Source organism: Ipomoea nil, unplaced genomic scaffold (assembly GCF_001879475.1).
Source record: "Ipomoea nil cultivar Tokyo-kokei standard unplaced genomic scaffold, Asagao_1.1 scaffold2144, whole genome shotgun sequence".
Classification (NCBI taxonomy): Eukaryota; Viridiplantae; Streptophyta; class Magnoliopsida; order Solanales; family Convolvulaceae; genus Ipomoea; species Ipomoea nil.
In genome coordinates, this window is record NW_017618572.1 from 4,359,490 (window position 1) to 4,383,000 (window position 23,511).

General features: G+C 39.7%; 2 pseudogenes; both read right to left on the reverse strand.

Annotated features, from left to right (window-relative positions):
* Positions 1 to 5,963: 5,963 nt before the first annotated feature.
* On the reverse strand, positions 5,964 to 15,412 carry LOC109148662 (annotated as a pseudogene).
* A 2,006-nt stretch (positions 15,413 to 17,418) lies between these two features.
* LOC109148765 lies at positions 17,419 to 21,956 on the reverse strand (annotated as a pseudogene).
* Positions 21,957 to 23,511: the final 1,555 nt, after the last annotated feature.

The following is a 23,511-nucleotide window of genomic DNA, read 5'->3' on the forward strand; positions in this document are numbered from 1 at the left end:
AATTTTAGTTCATAGATTATGGAATTTTAGTTCATTGATTCTGGAATTATAGTTCATCGATTCTGAAATTTTAGTTCATAGATTCTGGAATTTTAGTTCATTCATTCTGGAATTTTTAGTTCATAGATTACATTCTGGAATAATTTTAGTCCATCGATTATGGAATTATAGTTCATCGATTATGGAATTATAGTTTATCGATTCTGGAATTTTAGTTCATATATTGTTGCTGGGAATCGAACCTGAATTTTTTTTTAAGGGGAGACGCGCGTTTTTTAATAAAACGACGTCGTTTTTGCATCCGTATGCACCATGCATGGTGCATACGGATGCACAGTATAATTTTCCCTAAGACATGGAGCAGGTCTCCGGCGCCCAGAATGATGGGCCTTTACTTGGTCTCGCAGGCCCACTGTGTGGGCCTCAACTTAATCTTGTAGTCTACCATGACTTTAGGGGAATTTGTTGGCTCATGCCTTCTATAAATATTGCATTGTTTTGACATTGAAAATCATGTTCAATTACATCTCAAATTCACTTATAATCTTATTACACTCTTCATTAATACAAGTCTTGTTTTCTCAAGCTCAATACCTTGTCTTTTCATATCATTATTCTTTTCTTATGGAGAAATTTATTTTGTCCATAAGAAACAATAAGAAAATGGAGTGTGGAAGCTAGACAATTCGCAAGAATAATACGAGAAAAAGTTATTCATATTGCATGCATGTATGTTCGTAAATATAGAATAGGAAAGAATAATTATACAGCCTGTAAAAATGTCCAATGTATTATGCAATTGTGTTGCAAAGATTTAGGGAGAATCATGTCATGAATCAATTATTATACCATGGATCATGGTTCATATTGCATTGTAAACTCTAATTTAAAAATTATGTGTATTTAATTAACACATTTTGTGTCAAGCATCTTGTGCTCAGATGACATGTAGTGACTTCTCCCATATGGAAGGTCATGAGATTGAGCCTCAGTGGAAGCGTTGATGACTCTTTGTGCTTCATTAGGTAGAGCCAGTAGCTTCCAAAAATTAACACATTTTATACATGCAATTAACAATTTTTGTACTTGTAAACAAATTGAAGGCAATAACATGACATAGGAAGACTAGGATAACTGATGAACAATGGTTACAAGTGTACATATTGATAGAATATATACAAGAGAGAATCATAGGAAGACTAGGATAGGGAGTCATAATGTGACTCAAATGTAAAGAGTTCTAATACTCCCCCTTAAGCACATGGTACACTAGTAACCTGTAGCTTGTCTTTAAGAAAAGAAAATCTAGCACCAAGTAAAACTTTAGTAAATATGTTTGCAAGTTGATATTTTGTGGAGATAAAATTGACTTGAATGTCTACATAAGCAACTTTATCTCGAACGAAGTGATAATCAATTCCCACGTGCTTGGTACGAGCATGAAAGATGGGATTTGCACACATATAAGTAGCACCAAGATTGTCACACCATAATTTTGGAACAGATATACCTGACACTTTAATCTCACACAGCAAGGAGACTATCCACGTAACTTCGGCACAGACATCTACTATCTACTAGAGCTTTGTATTCTGCCTCAGTAGAAGATCTAGCAACAATTCTTTGTTTCTTACATACCCAAGAGACAAGGTTGGATCCAAGAAACACAGCAAAACCACTCGTGGACTTATGATCCTCAGGACATCCAGCCCAGTGAGAATCAGAAAATGCATGGAGTTCTCTTGATGTTGGCTTTCTCTTTATATACCTCAAGACTCGCTTTAGGTGTTCCCAATGTGATACTGTAGCAGCATGAATGTGTTGACACAATTGATTTACTGCGAATGATAGATCTGGGCGTGTGATAGTTAGATAATGTAGTGTTGCGCTCCTGCCAGACTTCTATACTGTGTAAGATCCTTATATAAATCTGCACTGAACGGTATAGATTTCGAAACAGGGATAGGAGTAGATAATGCTTTACATTATGCCATTTCAAAACGTTTCAAGATATCATTCATATATCTATGTTGTGAAAGTAAAATACCATCATCACATTTAATTGTTTCAATCCCAAGAAAGAAACCAGGTTCCTAATCTTAAATGCAGCAGATAATTCTTTCATCAAATTAAATGAGTCACAAGATCCTGATCACTTCCCATCACAAGTATATCATCAACATAGACCAAAAAATACACAGAAGCAGAGTCATGTGAGTAATAAAATAGAGACACATCCGTTTATGATGCTTGAAACCCAACAGAGAGTACAAACGCATGTAAACGATTAAACCAAGCTCTAAGGGCATGTTTTAATTCATACAAAGAACGCTTAAGCAAGCAAACATGATTGGGATATTGAACATCAATATAACTAGGTGACTGCTTCATATAAATAGTTTCAGACAGATTTCCATTTAAGAAAGCATTATGAACATCAAGTTGCTTGATAACCCAACCAAAAGATAAAGCCAAGGAAAGAAGCAACCTGACAGTAGTGGATTTTACCACTGGGCTGAATGTATCAAAGAAATTCTGTCCAGACACCTGATTGAATCCTTTTGCTACTATTCTTGCCTTGTATCTCTCAATAGAACCATCTGCTTTTAGTTTAGTGCGGAAGACCTACTTACATCCAATAACATTAATATATCTGCCCGAGAGCGTACAAGACACCACGTTTGATTATGTAGAAGAGCATTGAATTCCAGGTCCATAGCCTCACGCCACTCTGGATATTTTACTACCTGAGTGTAACAAGTAGGATCTGGGGGACAAACCTGAGCACTCAAAGCTGTGGGTGGTGCCTGAGACCGACTGCGAGTCTCCATCGTGTGAGTCTGAGTGGTAGATTTTACTAACTTTCCACGCGGACGACCCCTGGGTTGAGTGGCGACAGAAGACAACGCTGCAACCGGCTGAACATCGCGGGTTGCATCTCGTGCCCGTGAGAAGACCTCGCGGAGGGCTCGTGCCCGTGAGAAGCCCCCGCGGGTTGCATCTCGCGCCCATGAGAAGACCCCGCGGGGGGCTCATGCCCGTGAGAAGCCCCCGTGAGTTCGTCCGGCGGGGCCTCTCCACCCGCCGGTTCCTCCTACTAAGGCGACGGCACACCACTATGCTGTAATATTGATTCTACCCATGGTGTGATTTGAGGAGCCTGTGGTGTCTGCAAAATAGTCTTAGTAGCAAAAGGAAAAAATAACCTCATCAAACTGCACATGTCTGCACACTAGTCTGTAATTTCATGCACTGATAACCCCGGAATGACTCAGAATAACCTAGAAAGGCACACGGAGAAGATCTATAGGAAAATTTGTGGCGATTATATGGTCGAAAATAGGGATAACATAGACACCCAAAGACACGAAGAAAAGAGTAGGATGAAGGGGATTTGTGCAACTTAAGATGAGGACTGTAGTTATTTAAAACAGTAGATGACATCCTGTTAATTAAATTAAATATATAGTAGTCTCAAAAGCAAAATCCTAGAATTTATACGGAACAGAGGCACGAGCCGTGAATGTTAGACCCGTTTCAACTATCTATCTATGTTTTTTTTCGACACGACCATTTTGTTCATGAGTGTTGGCACAAGACTGTCTATGAGTGATTCCTAACTGAATAGGGGATTGGTGTAATTTTTTGTAATCAGCTCCTAGGTCAGATTGAATGGATTTAATTTTTCTATTGAAGGAACGCTCAACCATAGTACGAAATTTTTCAAAGATGGTATTATTCCATGATCTTTAGGCCAAGTGTAACGGGAGTGATCATCCACGAAAATAACAAAATAATGATAGCCATCAGTGGATAACAAAGGAGCTGGACACCAAATATCTGTGCATATTAAATCAAGGATATTGGAACTAGATGACTCAACACGTGGCAGTAGGAATCGGGCATATTTCCTTAACTGACACGCATTACATAGACTCGAATTACAACGAATAGAATTACTAGACCTACTAACCGAACAAGACTGAAGAATACGATATAAGACTCAATGATGTGGATGTCCTAAGCGATCATGCCACACTGACTCGGATGCGCGAGCGGAAAGAAAAGCTTAAGGAGACGAACTAGTGATAGGAAGCTTGTATAGACACCCAGAGCTATTGCCCCGTAGCAGAATTTCTTTGGAATTGATATCTTTCACAACAACAACAACAACAACAACAAAAGTGTGAAACTCAAAAAACACTTTATTATCTGAAGTAAATTTTTGAACAGATAATAAAGATGTAGACAAATTGGGAACATGAAGGATATTTGATAATTGGAAAGACCTAGATGTGGTATTAAACTGCGCATGACCAACATGACTAATATATAAACTCTTACCACCACCAACGTAACACGCAACGTGTCATTACCAACATACTCCTCAGACGTGGATATGGCTACAATGTCTAGGGTCACATGATTGGTTGCTCCCGGGTCTGAAATCCAAACCTGAGAACTACTAGTGTCTGAACCATTATCTTGATATGTCAGGTTAGCTTGAGGAGGATGATATCTTTGATTATCGAAGCGGTCGTAACACGCAAGAGCGGAGTGACCATTGCGCCCACAAATCTGACATTTAGACTGACCGTCGCTGCCACCATTGCCACCGCGGCCACGACCATCACCTTGCTGCCGTGCACCGCCACCTCGCTGCCCACCTTGATTTTGGCCGCCACGACCACCGAGGCGTGAGCGACGGGATTTCCCCCCTGCCCCCGCCGCCGCCCCTGGGCAGTGAATGCGGTAGGGGTGATCTCGTCTTTGCCCCAGATGAATTCCTACGCGCCAAGGAAATCGACTAACTCCGCAAGAGTGACCGCTGTCCACGGACCGAAAGGGACGCCGTTAGGTTTTGATATTATGGCCATAATCCACAAAACACATACAAGTTCATCTCATCCAAACCAACCGGTCAACCGGCAAAGGCTAAGTCTTTCGTAATAATGTGTGCACGGCCAATATAATCAGCAATAGAGGAGTCACCCTGCCTGAGAGACTGAAGCTGACCGAGAAGATTAAGCGATCGGGCACGAGACGAAGAAGCTAGAGACTACCCCATGGACACCCAAACTTCCGGCGACGTACAACGTCCAACGGCAAGGTGCATGACTTCTTCGGAGAGAGACAAAATCAGCATTTGACATCAATGCTTTGTCGTGGCAATACCACACGGCATGGGCCGGGTTTGGCTGTGGTTCGTCGTCCGCGACAATCGGCAAGAAGGCCAGCGGGCATGGGTTGATCCCATCAATAAATCCCATGAGCCCGTGTCCCTCTAAAAGGGGACTACTTGCGTCCTCCAAAACAAGAAATTTTTGTGGGTAAGCTTAATACTGATAAAGTGATGGGCAGTAAAAAGAAAATTGACAGCCATAGAACCGAAGGAAGTAATGACAGCATTAGAAACGGTCCGCTCAGAGATGTTAGCAGATCCGTCAATATTACTGCACTGGGGTTCCATTGAGAGAAAAGTAGAAAAGGAACCTGAAACTACTGATACCAGATGAGAACTGTATAAATTGTATTAGATGAACAGTTGTTAAAACTGTACAAATTGAGGGAATATATACAAGAGAGAATCATAGGAAAACTAGGATAGGGAGTCATAATGTGATTCAAATACAAAAAATCCTAATACTAGTCCTAATTCTAATAATTTTAATATCTTCTTCTTCAGGTAATTAATATGATCTGATCCACTGAAGATTGCAAGAAGGAACTAATCCGAGATTAAGATAGACTAGTTGCTTTGGATCATTAGTTGTTCATCAACCTGAGCTTGAGCCCGAGCCTGTTTAACATCATCCTCATACACAAGCTGCAACCCATAACCTGCAGTGCAATCATTCTCACAAACACCACGAACCACAATTTGACTCCATTCATTAGGATTTTGAAAGTTCCTATTGTTTGAACTCAAACGGCGATATGACAAATAGGCCAAACAACTGTGCTCAGAAACCACTTTTTTTAGTCCCTATAACGCCAATAAATGTTAAAACACAATACCGACGACCATCATGAGTTCTGTAACCAAAGAAGACACCAACTACGTATTTTTCACTCACATAATCATTCCGGCAGAAGGCTGCAAATCCTCTACAGTCAGGAACACAAATTGCAAATCCCAAGAATTTATCATTGTACCAATTTTGAGGCAGGTCCACTGCACTTGAAGGTCCCAAGTTCTTATAGGTAAAACACTCAGGAATTGAAATGCCCGGAAAAAATATACTAAAAGGGCCATCTGCCATAGATAATCCCTGTGTCACAAATTAAAGATCATACCAATCATATATTATTAGTCATATATATGCATACGTGAAGGACGGACTCAATATATATATATATATATTTATGCGGTCATCATCTGCCATGCGGTCGTCTGGCCTAATCTACATCGTCCGATCATTTGCATCCAAAGGCGCAGGACAATCTCAATGCACCATGTATCACTTGAAAATGCACCACAGAACACTCAAAAATGCACCACACACTAGCACGTAATACACCTCATTGACGGGTCTATTGAACCCGTCAACGGGTTTGACACCCCGTTGAGTAGAGTAATACAAATCAATGCACCATTAATCCCTCAAAAATTCACCACAGAACACTCAAATATGTACCACACACTAGCACCCGATAACGGGTCTATTAAACCCATCGACGGGTTTGACACCCCCGTTGAGTGGTGTAATACAAATCAATGCATCATTAATCACTCAAAATTGCACCACAAAGTAATTAAAAATGCACCACACACTAGTACGTAATGTACCGTCAAAATATACATGGTGCAAGAAATTACGAAATTACCACCGCGTAATTTCTCTTTTTCATTGATTTCCAGCCGTTTGATCTCAACTCATCCTACGGTTAAAATATATCCGCATGACCGCACGGGAGACTAAGGCCGCACCTGAACTCTACTCTATATATATATATGAGTTACATATATATGGTAATTACTACATACACTATACTATATGAATTACATGCATACCTTGAGCAGGATTTGCCATATTCCATCAACCATGTGAGTGTAACGTTGATCCTGAAGTAGTTGAAGGCATTTAGTGAATGAAATGCGCGACAACTTTGGGTATTTTGTAAACATATCTATGTTGCCTTTCAAATCTGTGCATTCATCTGTATAAAGCTCTTGTATACTTGAAGGAAGCTCGGGCAAAGTTTCAAGCTTAGAGCATGCAACCAGATCAAGTTTCTTAAGTCGAGTGAGGCGAGCCAGGGATTCAGCTGGGATACCAACAAACTTGTTGTTGCTAAGATTCAATACTTCTAAACAGTGCAATTCTCCAAGATCACCAGGAATGCCTCCATCCAACATACTACAATCACTAAGATCTAGCTGTATCAGTGAAGATAAACCAGATAGAGAAAGAGAGGGTGAAGCCTTGGCATCTTGACAACTAGTTCCTGGCAACAGTCTAGGGAGGAAGAATGAATGTTGTGATCGAGAAGCCAAAGGTTTACATCCACGAAACGTTAAGATCTTGAGTTTCTTTAGAAGTGAAATGGAGGATGGTGGTTCTTGGATCACTGTGTTATCACAATATAGCTCTTCTAAACATTCCATTTCTCCCAAATCATCTGGTAATCTATCAAACTTGGAACAACCAGAGAGAATTAGAGTTTTCATACCTTTCAATCTACAAATGCTACTTGGAAGACTTACAAGATGGTTGCAGTAGCTTAGATTTATTAAACTGAGGCATGTAAGACACTCGATCAATGGTGGAAGCTCACTTAAAGCAGTAGCTTCAGCATGTACTTCTAACAAGCAAGCCATGCGACCAGTGATATCTGGAAAATTTGCGAGTTTCAAGCAGCCTGATAATATTAGCATCTCAAGCTTTTCTAAATGAATGCTCGTGGGAAGCCTCTTAAGATTTACACAGCGCTTCAAGTTAAGTAAAACAAGGTTCTTGAGAAATCCAACAGAAGCGTGGATCTCTACCAAACTTGTACAGTCTTCAAGAATTAACCTTTCAAGATTTGGGATTCCTGTGAAATCTGGAGTCCTAATTAGTTTCTGAGAGTGGCTTAGATTGATTAACCTCAAATTCTCCAAAACCTGAAGAAGTAGAACATGAAAGAAGTAATCAAAAATCAATTGCAAGGCTTTGAAGGAAAAATAAAAAACGAGTCAGAAATAAATATTGAATAACCGGCCAATTAATTAAACCTTCAAGCCTTTCCAGAGTTGTATGACACGACTATATTGCATTTTAAGACCAACAAGCTTTTCTCCCTGGAAACTAGCCGGCAAACATTTTGAAGGGTATCCATGCCAATCAAGCCACCTTAACTCCCCGGGTATAAAATTAGGAGCTTGAGAAGCATTTGCATTGTGGAATTTGAGTAGCCTAAGCTTGGTCATGTGTATGAAGGCTTCACTGCTAACTTTAACCTCAGTTGCATCCCGCAACTTCAATTCTATAGCTTCAATCTTTTCAGTTCCCTGACATTATTATATTCCATTGGAAAACAATTAACGAATTGTATGTATGTATGTATATGTTATCTATATATTACATAAATTAAAGGATTCGATTGATACTTAATGTTGATGTTTTCATATTGAATTGAACAGCATGCATGCACTTACCTCACTTCCTGTGAGTAGTTGAGAAATATCCTGAGGTAGCCACAACCTACTATATCTTCTTGGATCATTTGAAGCTTCTTGGCAAACAACATCCCAGCCCATTTCTTGTATCATTTGATGCATCAAAATGCGACCCATTTAAAACAGTTATCAAACATTTCTCTGTGAGAACCTTTATGCCAATGATAGAGTGGAAGTTGAAACTGTCAAGTATTTTTGTCATCCATGCTTTCTTTTCCCCATTAAAGAAGCATGCAATATCTAAAAAAATATTTTGGGCATTTTTATTCAGACCGTAGAAACTTCCTTTGAGTTTCTCTATTATCTCATTTTTCAGGAATTTCCTTAAGTCGATCCACTTCACTTCTCCATTCACTAATTCCTCTGCCACACAAGGAGGAACCCAAAACCTTAAGAGCCAAAGGAAGGCCACCAGCATAGTGTATCAGCTTAGTCTCTAGCTCTTCGAATTCCTTGGCAGGGGGGTTTTTTGTAAAGGCATATTGCCTAAACAGTTTACGACTTTCACTTTCATCAAGGAAACTCATCTTATACAATCTCAAAGACTTGACTCTATGGCCAATAAGCAAGTGCTTATCCTTGGTTGTTATGATGATTCTACTTCCGATGCCAAACCAATCACCATTTCTAACCAAGGACTCCAATTGATCCATGTGGTCAACATCATCAAGAACAATAAGCACTCTTTTGCAGCACAGCCTTCATTTTATCATATTGCTTCCTTCAAACACATTGCTTATTTTCAAATCTTTTATAGAAAGAATCTCAGATAGAAGCTTCTGTTGCAGGTGCACCACACCATGTTTTGCTGACTGCTCTTTAACTTCATGAATAAAACAACGACCTTCAAATTTATTTGAGATCTCGTCATAAACACGTCTTGCAATAGTTGTCTTTCCAATTCCGCTCATCCCAAATATGCAAACAAAACGAACATCACTACTATACCCCAAACCTATCAATGGATTCAATTTCTGCATACGAAGCTTCATCCCAACAAGATTTGGATACCCACTTGACCATCCCGGACCCAATTTCGCAATGATATCTTCAACAATTCTCTCGATGAACTTTGCTTCATGCCTATATATATATATATATATATATATATATATATATATATACACCACAAACATCAAGTTCAACTCATAAAACAACAATTAAATTAAATTAATGGATGTTTTCTGTTCTGTTGCTTTGATTCTTGCTATTGGGTAACTTTAAAAAGTTCAAACTCCTTTCTAAATATGACTTGATATAACATCCATTGACCTCAAAAATTTAGATCCCATATAAATTATGACATAAGAGAAATTGAGTATGAGATATTACTAGAATTTAAGATTTACCCATTTTCAGTGTTGTCCCGATCCCAACCGGACAATTTGGATACATCCTTGTTGAACTCTCAAGTGAAGTGTATATATGTATTGTGATAATGAAACACTCAATGAATATTGAGAACAGGCAGCCTACGCTTAAATACAAGCTAAAGGGAACTCCTAACCAGTTATTTCAAAATTCAAATGAGTGGTTAGGAGATTTCCTCTAACCTACTAACACTCCCCCTCAAGTTGGAGCATAGATATCAAACATGCCCAACTTGTTACATATATATGAAACCCGATTTTTACACAATCCTTTCGTGAATATGTCAGCCAGTTGATCACCGCTCCGAACGTGTGTAAGTGATATGAGTCCTTGCTCCACTTTTTCCCGTATAAAATGGCAGTCCACTTCAATATGCTTCGTCCGCTCGTGAAAGACCGGATTATTCGCGATGTGTATGGCAGCACAGTTATCACACCACAAATCTATCGGTAACTTCACTTCAACACCCACTTCTTTTAGAATGTTCCGCACCCAGACTATTTCGCTTGCCACATGAGTCATGGCTCGGTATTCTGATTCAGCACTTGAGCGTGACACCACATTCTGCTTCTTACTCTTCCAGGAGACCAAGTTGCCTCCTACAAACACACAATAACCTGTCATAGACTTCCTGTCGCCTGGTGAACCAGCCCAGTCTGCATCGGAGAATGCCTCAACACGCATATACCCGTGGTCAGCATAAAGAATCCCTTTTCCAGGAGCACCTTTCAAATATTTCACAATCCGAACCGCCGATTCCCAGTGAGTTTGGGTCGGTGCACTCATGAATTGACTAACCACACTCACTGGAAATGCAATATCTGGACGGGTAATTGTGAGATAATTTAGTTTTCCCACTAACCTCCTGTACCTCTCCGGATCTTCAAACGGCTCCCCTTCTCCTGCCAATAACTTCACACCTTGATCCATGGGCGTATCACACGGTTTTGACCCAAGCAGCCCCGTGTCCCCGAGCAAGTCCAACGCATATTTCCTCTGTGAGAGGAATATGCCTTTCTTAGAGCGTGCAACTTCAATTCCCAGAAAGTACTTCAACACTCCCAGATCCTTAGTATGGAACTCAGATCCGAGAAAGAACTTGAGCGCCTCAATCCCACTTGCATCACTGCCTGTAATAACAATATCATCTACATATACTATCAACAAAACACACCCATAGTTAGTATGTTTGTAAAAGACAGTATGATCATATGCACTTCTCTGCATTCCAAACTCAACAACTGCATTGCTAAACCGCCCAAACCACGCACGCGGAGACTGCTTTAGCCCATATAAGGACCTCTTCAGCTTGCACACTTTCCCAGACTCCCCCTGAGCAACAAACCCCGGTGGTTGCTCCATATAAACCTCCTCACGCAAGTAGCCATGTAGGAAAGCATTCTTCACATCAAGCTGATGCAAGGGCCAATGTCTCGAAGCTGCCAAAGAAATAAATATCCGCACAGAAGTTAACTTGGCCACTGGGGAGAACGTCTCGGTATAATCTATACCATACGTCTGGGCGTACCCCTTTGCCACCAAGCGCGCTTTGAGTCTAGCCACAGACCCATCCGGGTTCATTTTCACCACATACACCCACTTACAGCCAATAGCAACCTTACCAGGGGGAAGCTGTACCAGATCCCAGGTCTGGTTCTCCTCAAGGGCGTCTACCTCCTCTACCATCGCACGCCTCCAACCATTGCCTGACTCAAAGATTTCGGAACAGGAATAGACTCTAACTGGGACACAAAAGCACGCGAAGACGCCGATAAATTGGTATATGACACAAAAGACGGAATGGGACGAACACAACGACGCGTACCTTTCCGAACAGCGATAGGAACATCCTGGTCTGTCGACGAAGATTCTGGTAAGGGAGGATTTACTGGTGGAACCGGTGGGGCTGCACGCGTATCACCTTCTCTGGGCCGCCTGTGATAAACCTGCGTAACAGGAGGCCTAGACTCTACTCCTACGGAGTCAGGAATAGTAACAATATATGTCAGAAAATCATCTGTCTCGGAACTACAACCAGACGAACCAGGGAACTCTTCACTGAATAGAGTATTCTCGAAGAACGAGACATCTGCAGAAACCAAGTATCACCCCAAATCCGGGGAGTAACACCGATACCCTTTTTGAGTACTTGAATATCCCAGGAAAATACATTTTAATGACTTAGGATCAAGTTTCCCTCTTTGAGGACGAACATCCTGGACAAAACACGTACACCCAAACACTTTAGGAGGAAGGCAGAACAACGGTTTGGACGGATAGACGAAATGACAAGGACTCTGACCCCCAAGGACCCTTGTAGGTAGGCGGTTTATTAAGAAACACGCTGTATGAACTGCATCTGCCCAGTAAACCCTAGGGACTTTCATTTGAAACAAAAACGCCCTAGCAACCTCCAACAGATGGCGGTTCTTGCGTTCTGCCACACCATTCTGTTGGGGAGTGCTGACACAAGACGACTGATGTACCATCCCATTCTGACTCATATAACTCGAGAAGGAACAAGAAAAATACTCAGTCCCAATATCACTCCGCAAAACCTGTATCATTTTATTGAACTGAGTTTTGACCATCGCACAGAAATTACAAAAGATCCCAAACAACTCATCTCTAGACTTCATGAGGTATAGCCAAGTGTGTCTAGAGAAATCATCTACAAAAGTTACAAAATATTTAAACCCAGACTTTGATACTACTCGACATGGCCCCCATATATCTGAGTGAACTAACTGAAATAAAGACTCAACTCTATTATTGACTCTAGGAGGGTATGGCACCCGACAATGCTTAGCAAGCTCGCATAACTCACATTGCAAGCCAGATAGAGATTCTAACCCCGGACACAACTTCTTTAAGACAGACAAAGGCGGATGACCATACCGGGAGTGCAACTGCAACGGGGACATATTTCCCAATAAACCAACCGGAACACCTCCAGAATCTTTGGACAGCCGTTCTAACACGTACAGCCCACCGACCTCCTTCCCTTTACCAATAATCGTCTTCGTCAACAGATCCTGAAACAGACAATATCCAGGGAAGAACATAACACAACAATTTAGGTCCCGGGTAATTTGACTAATTGACAATAAATTGAACGGGAATTTTGGGAGATATAACACAGACGTGAGAGGCAACGACGAACTAACACTCACACTACCTTTACCTAAAACAGAGGTGGATGAACCATCTGCCAAGGTAACCGTAGGACCATATTTAAGGGAACAATATTCGGAAAACATACTTAGATTACCTGACATGTGGTCACTGGCTCCAGAATCAATGACCCACTGTCGAGACGAGGAGGAAACACAAGCAATAGGATTACCTGTTTGAACAAAGGTAGCTGACGGAGATGGCAATGACCCTGGACCAGCGGGAGGCTGCGAGGACGACAACTTTAACTGATTAAACAAAGCCATCTCTTCTTCAGTTATCATAACCGTCCCTTCTGGTTTAGAAGCAGAATTAGCAAATCTCCTATGGTCGGAGAGTTGTGGGCATTGGTTACGCAGATGACCGGGATCACCACAATTATAGCAAGCCCTTTGCCCCCGACCTCCTCCGCGCCCTCTACCTCGTCCCCTGGACCGACCTCCTCGACTATCAGTCCCACTATCTCCTTGTGAGAAAAACACTTGTTTCTCCAACGTACTATCAGTACCAAGATTCACTGACGCATTTTGAACCATAGAGAAAACTTGGTCGAGCGAGTCTAACTCCTTATTCCCCAATAATTGTGATTTCAAAACATCATACTCTTTATCTAACCCAGAAATCCAACTAAAAATATGCAACTGATCACGTTGTTTTTTCATTTTATCCACTTTATCAGTAATTGGCATAGCAGCACACAACGCCTCACTTACATTCTTGAAGTCATAATAGTAATCCCTGATGTCCCGCCCTTTTTGAGACGGTCGATGAACATCCTGGGATAACTGATATAACTTCCTTAAATTACTCGCCCCGCTAAACCACTGATTCACTAACTCCCACACTTCCTTCGCACTCTTACAGTGCTGTAAAGATAGGATTATCTTCCTATCAATACAATTTATTATACGCGAAAACAAGGCGTCATCATCTTTCTGCCACGCTTGGGCTTCGGTAGGGTCATCCGGACATGTCTCAATTAAATGTCCAGCTTTACCCATACCCTTCAAATTTACTTCAACTAAAAATTTCCATTCCCCAAAATTGGACCCATCCGGTGCCAACACCAAATCAACCAATTTGGATTGGGTTGACACCACAGTAATAGTCCTATTTTCTGCCATAATAAACACACAAAACCAACCTGGAGATGTAGACTTCAATTTTATGCAAAAACCCAGTCCACGCAGCACCCTGGCAGCACACCCACACGCAGAACCAGATCTGGAAACACAGCCCACGCAGAACCCCTCAACACCGGACGGAGGTATTGACACAGACGCGTCGGGCAGACTGAGGCGGAGCTAGCCGCGTCGGCGGCGACCGGAGCGGAGGTCGGGAAACACCGCACGCGCCGGCGCGTGGCGTCGGAGCTCCGAGAGTGCGGCGGCGCGTGGACCCTCCGATGACTGCTCCGTTCCTCCCGGCGGCGGCGCCTCCTCGTTCCGATCAAAGCCCACCACCCACATCTACCGCTCTGATACCATGTTGAACTCTCAAGTGAAGTGTATATATGTATTGTGATAATGAAACACTCAATGAATATTGAGAACAGGCAGCCTACGCTTAAATACAAGCTAAAGGGAACTCCTAACCAGTTATTTCAAAATTCAAATGAGTGAACAGGCAGCCTACGCTTAAATACAAGCTAAAGGGAACTCCTAACCAGTTATTTCAAAATTCAAATGAGTGGTTAGAAGATTTCCTCTAACAACCTACTAACAATCCTCCAGCACTTTCCTCCATTTCTTCACCTTTTCTCCTTCCTTCTCAAACCTCTTCTCGTGTCCTTTAAAGGCTTCTCCATACTTTCCCTTCTGTTTCCTCACAGTCGACGGATCCACGCCATAGAAAATGGGAACAACCATCTGACCTTTCACCTCCATACACTCCATGATTTTCACCAGTTCCTCCAAACACCATGAGGAATCAGCATAGTGCTCGGAGAAGACGACAACGGCCATGGCCGATTCTTCGATTGCCTTCTCAAGTGCTGGTGAGATGGACTTTCCCCTTTCCAGCTTCTCGTCGTCTTTGAAAGTGTAAATCCCTCTTTGCTGCATGGCACTATAGAGATGATCAACGAAATTCTTGCGAACATCTTCTCCTCTGAAACTCAAGAAAACATCATAGGAGGAACCACATGAAGACACAAAAGAAGGTTGTTCCATTTCAATGAATAACAGGGGCAAATGAAGAACTGAAAATCTGCTGTATGCAATTAGATACACTATGCACATACAAGAAATGAAGCTTTATATATATATAGTACTTAATAATGTAACTGTACAAGAAAGGAGACAATTTTCCTGATTATTTTGTGGTATGATTGGAGTGTGTATGACTATGGTATAGTAGTTACATCAAGAACAATTAAACAAAGACTCCACCAAAGTTGATAATATAAAATAATCCAAGCTAGCTACATATGTGGCCAAATGTTTTGTATAGGAAACTGCATGGTTTCGTTTTCATGCATATAGCATGCAGGCCAGCCGGCCAAGTTTGTCAAGAACATAAATACCATATTGTGATCGATCTTAATCAAAGTGAACACCTTCATATTTGATGAATGAAAAGAATAAACAAAACATTATTATATATACACATGCACACAGAGACAAACATAAACAGACAAGCCTGATGTGTTCCTTACAGCAAAATTGAACTCTGATCTAAATTAAAGCATGTGTCCTCAGTCCTTACTGTCCCAAAAACTCAATTGCTTCATAATTGAACTTTGTACCAATGGTTTCATATGTTTGGATTGACATCTCGGAACACTCGAATATTAAGTGAAACTAAATACCCCTCTATGTTTGATTGCTTTATACAAGACTAGTATGTTACCCGTGCGTTGCACAGTATAAAATATGATCAAAGTATATAATATAAAACTATTAATTCGAAGTATATAATATTTAACAAATGGTGTGAATATGTCATTCCATGTAATTTCAGTCTTTACTAAAAATTGTTCAATTGATTAATAACTGTACACAAAATTAGCATTATTATAAACATTAAAAAATAAAAATAAAAAAAAATAATAATAATAATAAAATTAAAATAAAATAAAAAATAAAAAAAATATAAAAAAAAACGCAATCAAAAAAAGTAACATTTAAATTGAAATAGTTAAATAAGATATCATAACCAACACTGCAAAATAAAATTTAGTGTGCCAAATATTCAAGAGGTCTAGTTACTCAGTGGAAAATCATATAACTAGTCATTTTTCGTATGCTCATACTTCCAAAAATGCAATTGGAAGCATCAAAGCAGAGCCAAGCAAGCAAATTCAACATTTAATCAAGCAATAGTCCACCTTTTGAAAAGACGTCCAATACTTACGCAATAAGGAGCCTAGTTACAAAGTGGATAATTAAATTATTGGTGAAACAATAATTTTTTTTTGTATATTAAGATATGATACTCTATCTTTTGAAAAGACATCCAATACTTACTCAGTAAGGGGCCTAATTACTCAGTAGAGTCATACCACAAGTATGTTTTTCATCAAATAAACATGGTGTAAGCCTTATTGAATGCACATTAAAAACCTCATAATATAAAGCAAAACCACCAAACAAACCAAAAAACCAAAACATATGCACTCAACCAAAGGGTGAAAATAAAGGCCATATGGATAAGTGGAGCTTAGCATGAAGAGGTTAATCAATAAAAATAAAGCTAAGGTCCAACTTAGTTACACCTAAAGGATGAGATATTGAGATGAATATGGTGAGAAGTGGAATGATATAGGATAAAATATAGGTGCAACTAATGCCTTGAGCATTTCATACTTAGTGGTGAGTGTGTGAAAGGTGAGTCTCTTAAGCACTAAAGAGGGTTAAAATGTGCAATCTCAAATGTTTTTAGCAAAAAGAAAAATTTAACAACTACTTTTTGAGAGAAATATATATAAGGAAAAGCAAAATAAAGTAAACTAAATCCTAATATTCACAAATATGAACAATTTTTTTTCCAAGAGTCATAAGAATAGACAAGCAAAAATATAGCTCAAAGTGTTTCCTCCTAACTTAGACAAAAACATGGTCCCCGATGTTAGACAAGTTAGCAAAAATAACCAGAAATAAACTTAAACTTTGATTATTATATGAAGCAAATTAAATATATTCTGAAATGTAATCAACTATGCTGCCTACATACAAGAGTTGAGGAAGAATTAAGGTTAAGGCAGTAGTGACAATTAAAAAACAAGAACATATATTGGACAAAAGTCCCCTCTGTAACTGTAAGCTTGAGAATGGCTTTTTAAAGTGGAAATAGCAACTTGTGATAAAATAAGAAGCAGGGGTTTAAGAGGTCATACATAAGTTGAAGGTAGTGAGGTCATAAACGCTAATGCAAAGCAAATATAGTGAAAGATGTGTATGAAAATGGATCAGGAATCCAGAAATGCCTCTGGTGGGAGGCGAGAGAATTGAACATCATAACGAAAACAAGCTCTTTTCTTCTTTACATACTGTGATCCATTGAAGATTGCAGGAAATAATCCCATCTTCCCAACAGATTGAGACGAGCTGGAGCTGGAGCTGGAGCTAGAGCTAGTATGGATCATCACATCTTCATCACTCTCTTTAACATCATCCTCGTACACAAGTCGCATTCCAAAACCTTTATATACCATGGTGGGGCCATCACTAGAAACCTCAATTTCACACCATTCATTAGGACTGTGAACCTCATGACTGTAGGATGCCCAAAACCCATCAAATGACATAAAGGCCAGACAAGTGAGCTCACAGTCTGCATTCTGTTTAGTCCCCATATACCCAATCCTTAATCCATGATTTGTCTTACGACCACTATTAGTTTTGAAGCTAAAATCCACGTCAATTCCATATGTTTTACTCAAACTACCACGACTCTCAGATGATGAAGTTTTTATCAAGTCAGAAACAACACAGAATGCAAATCCCATAAATTTGTTATTGTACCAATTTTGAGGCAGGTTCACTGAAATTGAAGGTCCCCAGTTCTTGTACGTAAACCACTCAGGAATCACAGTGCCAGGATTACAGATGCAAACATCATCATCTACCAAAGATAGTCCCTGTGCCACATAGAAAGATCATATCAGTCACTCTTAGTTTATGTGCACTGCAGTGGAAGAACACTAGAGCAGATAATATATGATTATTGTTGGGGGGAGCCGGTGAAGGGCCAAATCCAACATCAGGTGGCTAGGGGATTGTTGGGCAGAGGAGGCCGGTGAAGGGCCAAGTCCACACCCTACCACTTGAAAAATGTGGTGGTATGGAGAAATAAACTTTTACTATCACTACTAGCTATTAGCTTTTGGCATAGTGGTAACGCTTGATCCTAACAATTATACAAGTTACCTTGAGAAGGTGTTGCCATATTGCATCAATCATGTGACTATAACGGTGATCCTCAATTATTTGATCACATTTAGTGAACGAAACGCGGAACAACTTCGGGCATTTTGTAAATACATCCATGTTCCCTTTCAAGGCTGTGCATTCATCTGCATAAACCTCTTCTATACTTGATGGAAGCTCTGGCAAAGCTTCAAGCTTCTCACAGCCAGCCAGATGAAGTTCCCTAAGTCGATTGAGGTGCGAGAAGGTTTCAGCTGGGATACCAATAAACTTGTTCTTGCCAAGATCTAAAACTTCCAAAGAAGACAAGGCTCCAAGATCAGAAGGAATGCCTCCATCTAACATACTGCAATCTCTAAGATCTAGTCTTGCCAATGAAGATAGACCAGATAGAGAAGGAAAGGGAGAAACTTTGGGATTGGTATCTTGAAAAGTTCCTGGTAGCAGCCAAGAAAGGAATAATGAACCCCGTGATCGAGAAGCCAGAGGTTTACATCCACGAAATGATAGGATCTTGAGTTTCTTTAGATGTGAAATGGAGGATGGTAGTTTCTGGACGGCTGTATAATCACAGTAGAGTTCTTCTAAACACTCCATTTGTCCCAATTCATCTGGTAACTTGTCGAACATTGAACAACCAGAGAGAACAAGAGTTTTCAGACTTTTCAATCTACAGATGCTACCTGGAAGACTTGCAAGGTGTTTGCAATAGCTTAAATTTATCAAGCTAAGGCATGTTAGGTATTCAATTGATGATGGCAACTCTCTTAAAGCAGTAGCTTCTGCATATACTTCTACCAAGCAAGCCATATGACCTCCAATTTCTGGAAAATTTTCGAGTTTCAAACACCCTGAAAGGATCAGAGTCTCCAGCTTTTCTAAATGAATAATCTTTGGAAGCCTCTTTAGATTTATACAGTGCTTTAGGTTCAGTAAAACAAGGTTTCTCAAAAATCCAAGCGAAGCATGGATCTCTACCAAACTCGTACACTCTTCCAGTACCAATCTTTCAAGATTTGGTATTCCTGTGAAATCCGGAGTCCTAATTAGTTTTTGAGAATGGCTAAGATTGATGAACTTCAAATTTTCCAAAACCTGTAGAAGTGAAACATAAAAGAGAAATAAGAACCTTACATGATATGATTGAAAAGCAAAAAAAAAATGGCATAAATAAATAATGAATAATCAGATAAACCTTCAAGCCTTTCCAAAGTTGTATGACACGACTATATTGCATTTTAAGACCAACAAGTTTTTCTCCTTCAAAACTAACAGGCAAATTCTTTGAAGGATATCCATGCCAATCAAGCCACCTTAACTCTCCGGGGAGAAAATTAGGAGCTTCAGAAGCATTTGCATTATGAAATTTGAGTAGCCTGAGCTTGGTGATGTGTGTGAAGGCTCCACTACTAACTTTCACATCTGTTGCAACCCTGAAGTTCAATGCTATACCTTCAATCTTATCAGTACCCTGCAAAAATCCAGAGGAAAACAACCTCCTAAGCTAAATCAGAACTGTAGATACTAAAGAAAAGATACTTGATCTTCTGAATTTTCAGAAGAGCACTGCACTTACCTCATTTCCTGTCACTAGCTGACAAATATCCCGAGGTAGCCACAACCTGCTATATCTTTTTATATCATGTAAAGCCTCTTGGCGAACGATATGCCAACCCATTTCTCGTATCAATTGATGCATCAAAATGCGACCTTTTGAAACAGTTAGCAAACACTTCTCTGTGAGAACCTTTATACCAATGGCAGAGTGGAATTTGAAACTGTCAAGTATTCTTGTTATGGATGTTCTCTTCTTCCCATTAAAGAAGCATGCAATGTCTAAGAAAATCTTTTGATCAATTATGTTGAGACCATGAAAACTCACTTTAAGCTTCTCTAAAATCTCATTTTCTGGGATTTCCTTAAGCCGCACCACTTCTCTTCTCCACTCAGCAATGTCTCGGCCATACAGGAAAGAACCCAAAACTTTAAGAGCCAACGGAAGGCCACCTGCAAGGCGCACCACTTGAGTAGCCAGCTCCTCAAATTCCTTGGTAGGCGGCTGCTTCTTAAAGGCATACTGCCTAAACAGCTGAGAGCCTTCACCTTTATCTAGCAGACTCATTTTATAGAGTCTCAGAGACTCAACATTATGGGTAATAAGCAAGTGTTTATTCTTTGTTGTTATGATGATTCTACTTCCATTTCCAAACCAATCAGGGTTTCCAGCCATGTACTCCAATTGATCCATGTGGTCAACATCATCAAGAACAATAAGCACTCTTTTGTGGCGAAGCCTTCGTTTTATCATATTGCTTCCTTCAAACACATTGTTTATTCTTAAATCTTTTATGGAAAGAATCTTTTATCATATTGCTTCCTTCAAAGCACGACTAAGGAATAGGGACGAATTATACAATTACCCTATGACTTAGAAACAAAATATGCAATTTTCCCTTTTATTAAGGGATAAGGGAAATAGCCAAAAACATTTCAAGAAAGTTTCATGGGTTCCCAATATCAAAATGTTAGTAAAATGTGAAAATGCTTGTCCATAAGAGTCTCTAAGTCAATGGACATATTGAAAAATTGAGCTGAGAGGATGCAAACTGTGGTTTTGAAAAGTTGACTTGCTCTAATCATAGCAAGATCCAAGACACTTAATAATTGAACAATTTGTTCCTATCATTAAGACAAACCTTGAATCTGATCTGTATTTTGGTATGAATTATGACATGGAGAAATTGAAAATGAGGTATGTATAGAGTTTAAGATGTACCCATTTTCAGTGTTCTCCACATCCCATCCAGACAAATTGGCTACATCTCTCAGCACTTCCCTCCATCTCTTCACCTTTTCCCCTTCATTCTCAAACCTCTTTTCATGTCTTGCAAAAGCTTCTGCGAAACTGCCCTTCTGTTTCCTCACCGTCGATGGATCCACACCATAGAAAATTGGAACAACCACCTGCCCATTCGCCTCCATGATCTTCACCAGTTCCTCCAAACACCATGTAGAATCAGCGTAGTGCTCCGAGAAGACAACAGCAATGGATGATTCTTTGATTGCCTTCCCAGGGGCCGGTGAAATGGACTTCTCCTTTTTGAGCTTCTCGTCATCTCTGAAAGTGTAAATCCCTCTTTGTTCTAAAGCACTATAGAGATGGTCTACAAAGTTCTTGCGAACGTCTTCCTCTCTAAAGTTCAAGAAAACATCATAATAATCAGATGAACTGACAAAAGAAGATTGTTCCATTGCAATAAAGTAGAGGGATTGGATGAAGAAAGGAAAACTCTGTAGGATGCAAGTCAATGTACTATATATGCACAACCAATGAATCTTAATCTACAATAATGCTGTACAAGAGAGGAGACCATTTTTCCTGATTCTTTTAGTATTATCATCGGAGTAGTTACGTTATAAAGAACCATCAAACAAAGACACTGCCAAACTTTTGGAAAACAAAGTTCCCATTTATGTATAAAGAAATACAAGTGGATGGGTGGCCACCATGTGCTTCTATTTGGTACTCCATAATAGTTTAAGCTAAAAGCTAATTGAAAAAAAAATAAATAAAAATACCTACTGTTATCAAAGCATTCATTTCAATTTGATTATATTAAAATATACAAAGCAATATACGTCAAAGGAATTGAAAGATATTGACAATGTTTATTAATGAAGAAGATGATTCTTAAATACAAAGCTATGTCAAATTTATAGAACTCCAACATAGCAAATGATTTTGCTAATCAACGGGAGGAAACAAATCCCTATAAGAAAAACTATAAAGATTATAACTAAGCAATACAGAAGAACAATTTTACCACAGACTGCAGCCCAGGCTTGAAATTTAGCCTCAGAAGATGATCTCGAAAGGATTACTTGTTTTTCTGAACTTTCATGAAACCAAAAAGGCAAATACTTGTGTGAGACCGTCTGATTATTGTCGATGTGAAAATGTAATACTTAGACAATTTTCAACATCTCAAAAACCCTCAAAACATACCGCTTTTGCCGCATCGCTGCCATCGTCGTCCACAACCCCGCCGCTTCCTCGACGTCTTCCTCCATCGCCGCCGTCTCACTTTGTTGAATTTAGGGTTTTTCGACCAATGTGCGTTGGAGTCTAGGATTCTCACGGCTGCCGCGAGCTTCGGTACTTCCCTTATCCTTCTCTTTATGCATTTATGAACGTCGATGGATTTATATCGTTACGCGGTCTCGTGATTTTCCCCCATCTCTCGAATGGGTTCTCGTTCTAACTTGGATTGAACAGCTGCAACAAAATCTATGCGATCTCCGCGCCTCTTTCTCTCTCTACAACCACGCTGCAACTTAATTTACTCCTTTTATGATTGCCAGTTTCCTTATTTTTTAGTTCATCATTGCTGTGGCGATGTTCATTTTGTTTATGCTTAATTTCTTACACTGATTTGATTAATTAAGGCTATTTTAGAGATTGGTGTGAAGCTTAATTCTGTTGTTATCTTAGGTTTGCATGCATAGAAATGGAGGGAAACTCAATGTGGTTTTGGGAATTATGATCTTAGCCTTTGAAGTTAAAGCAGACTGATAGAAGCTGATGCCATGTTTTTTTTATATAAGAGCTGATGCCAAGTTAGTATGCTACTTTCTCCCAAAAAAAAAATAAAAAACACAACTAATATAGATATGAAGGGCACAGTACAGTGACACCAGGATTCCAGGAAAAATAATCAAGACAAGCACCCTTCTGAAGTTGTACTCATTAGTTGGGATTTTTTCTCTAGTTTTTTTTTTGTGTGTTCATCATTCACCTCAACAATTATTATCTCACTCCAACTCAAAAACTCAATAGTGATATGATTGAATTTATAGTACAGAAATTATGAATTTATAGTATAGAAATTATAAATCTATAGTATAAAAATTATGGATTCAATTCCGTACCATGCA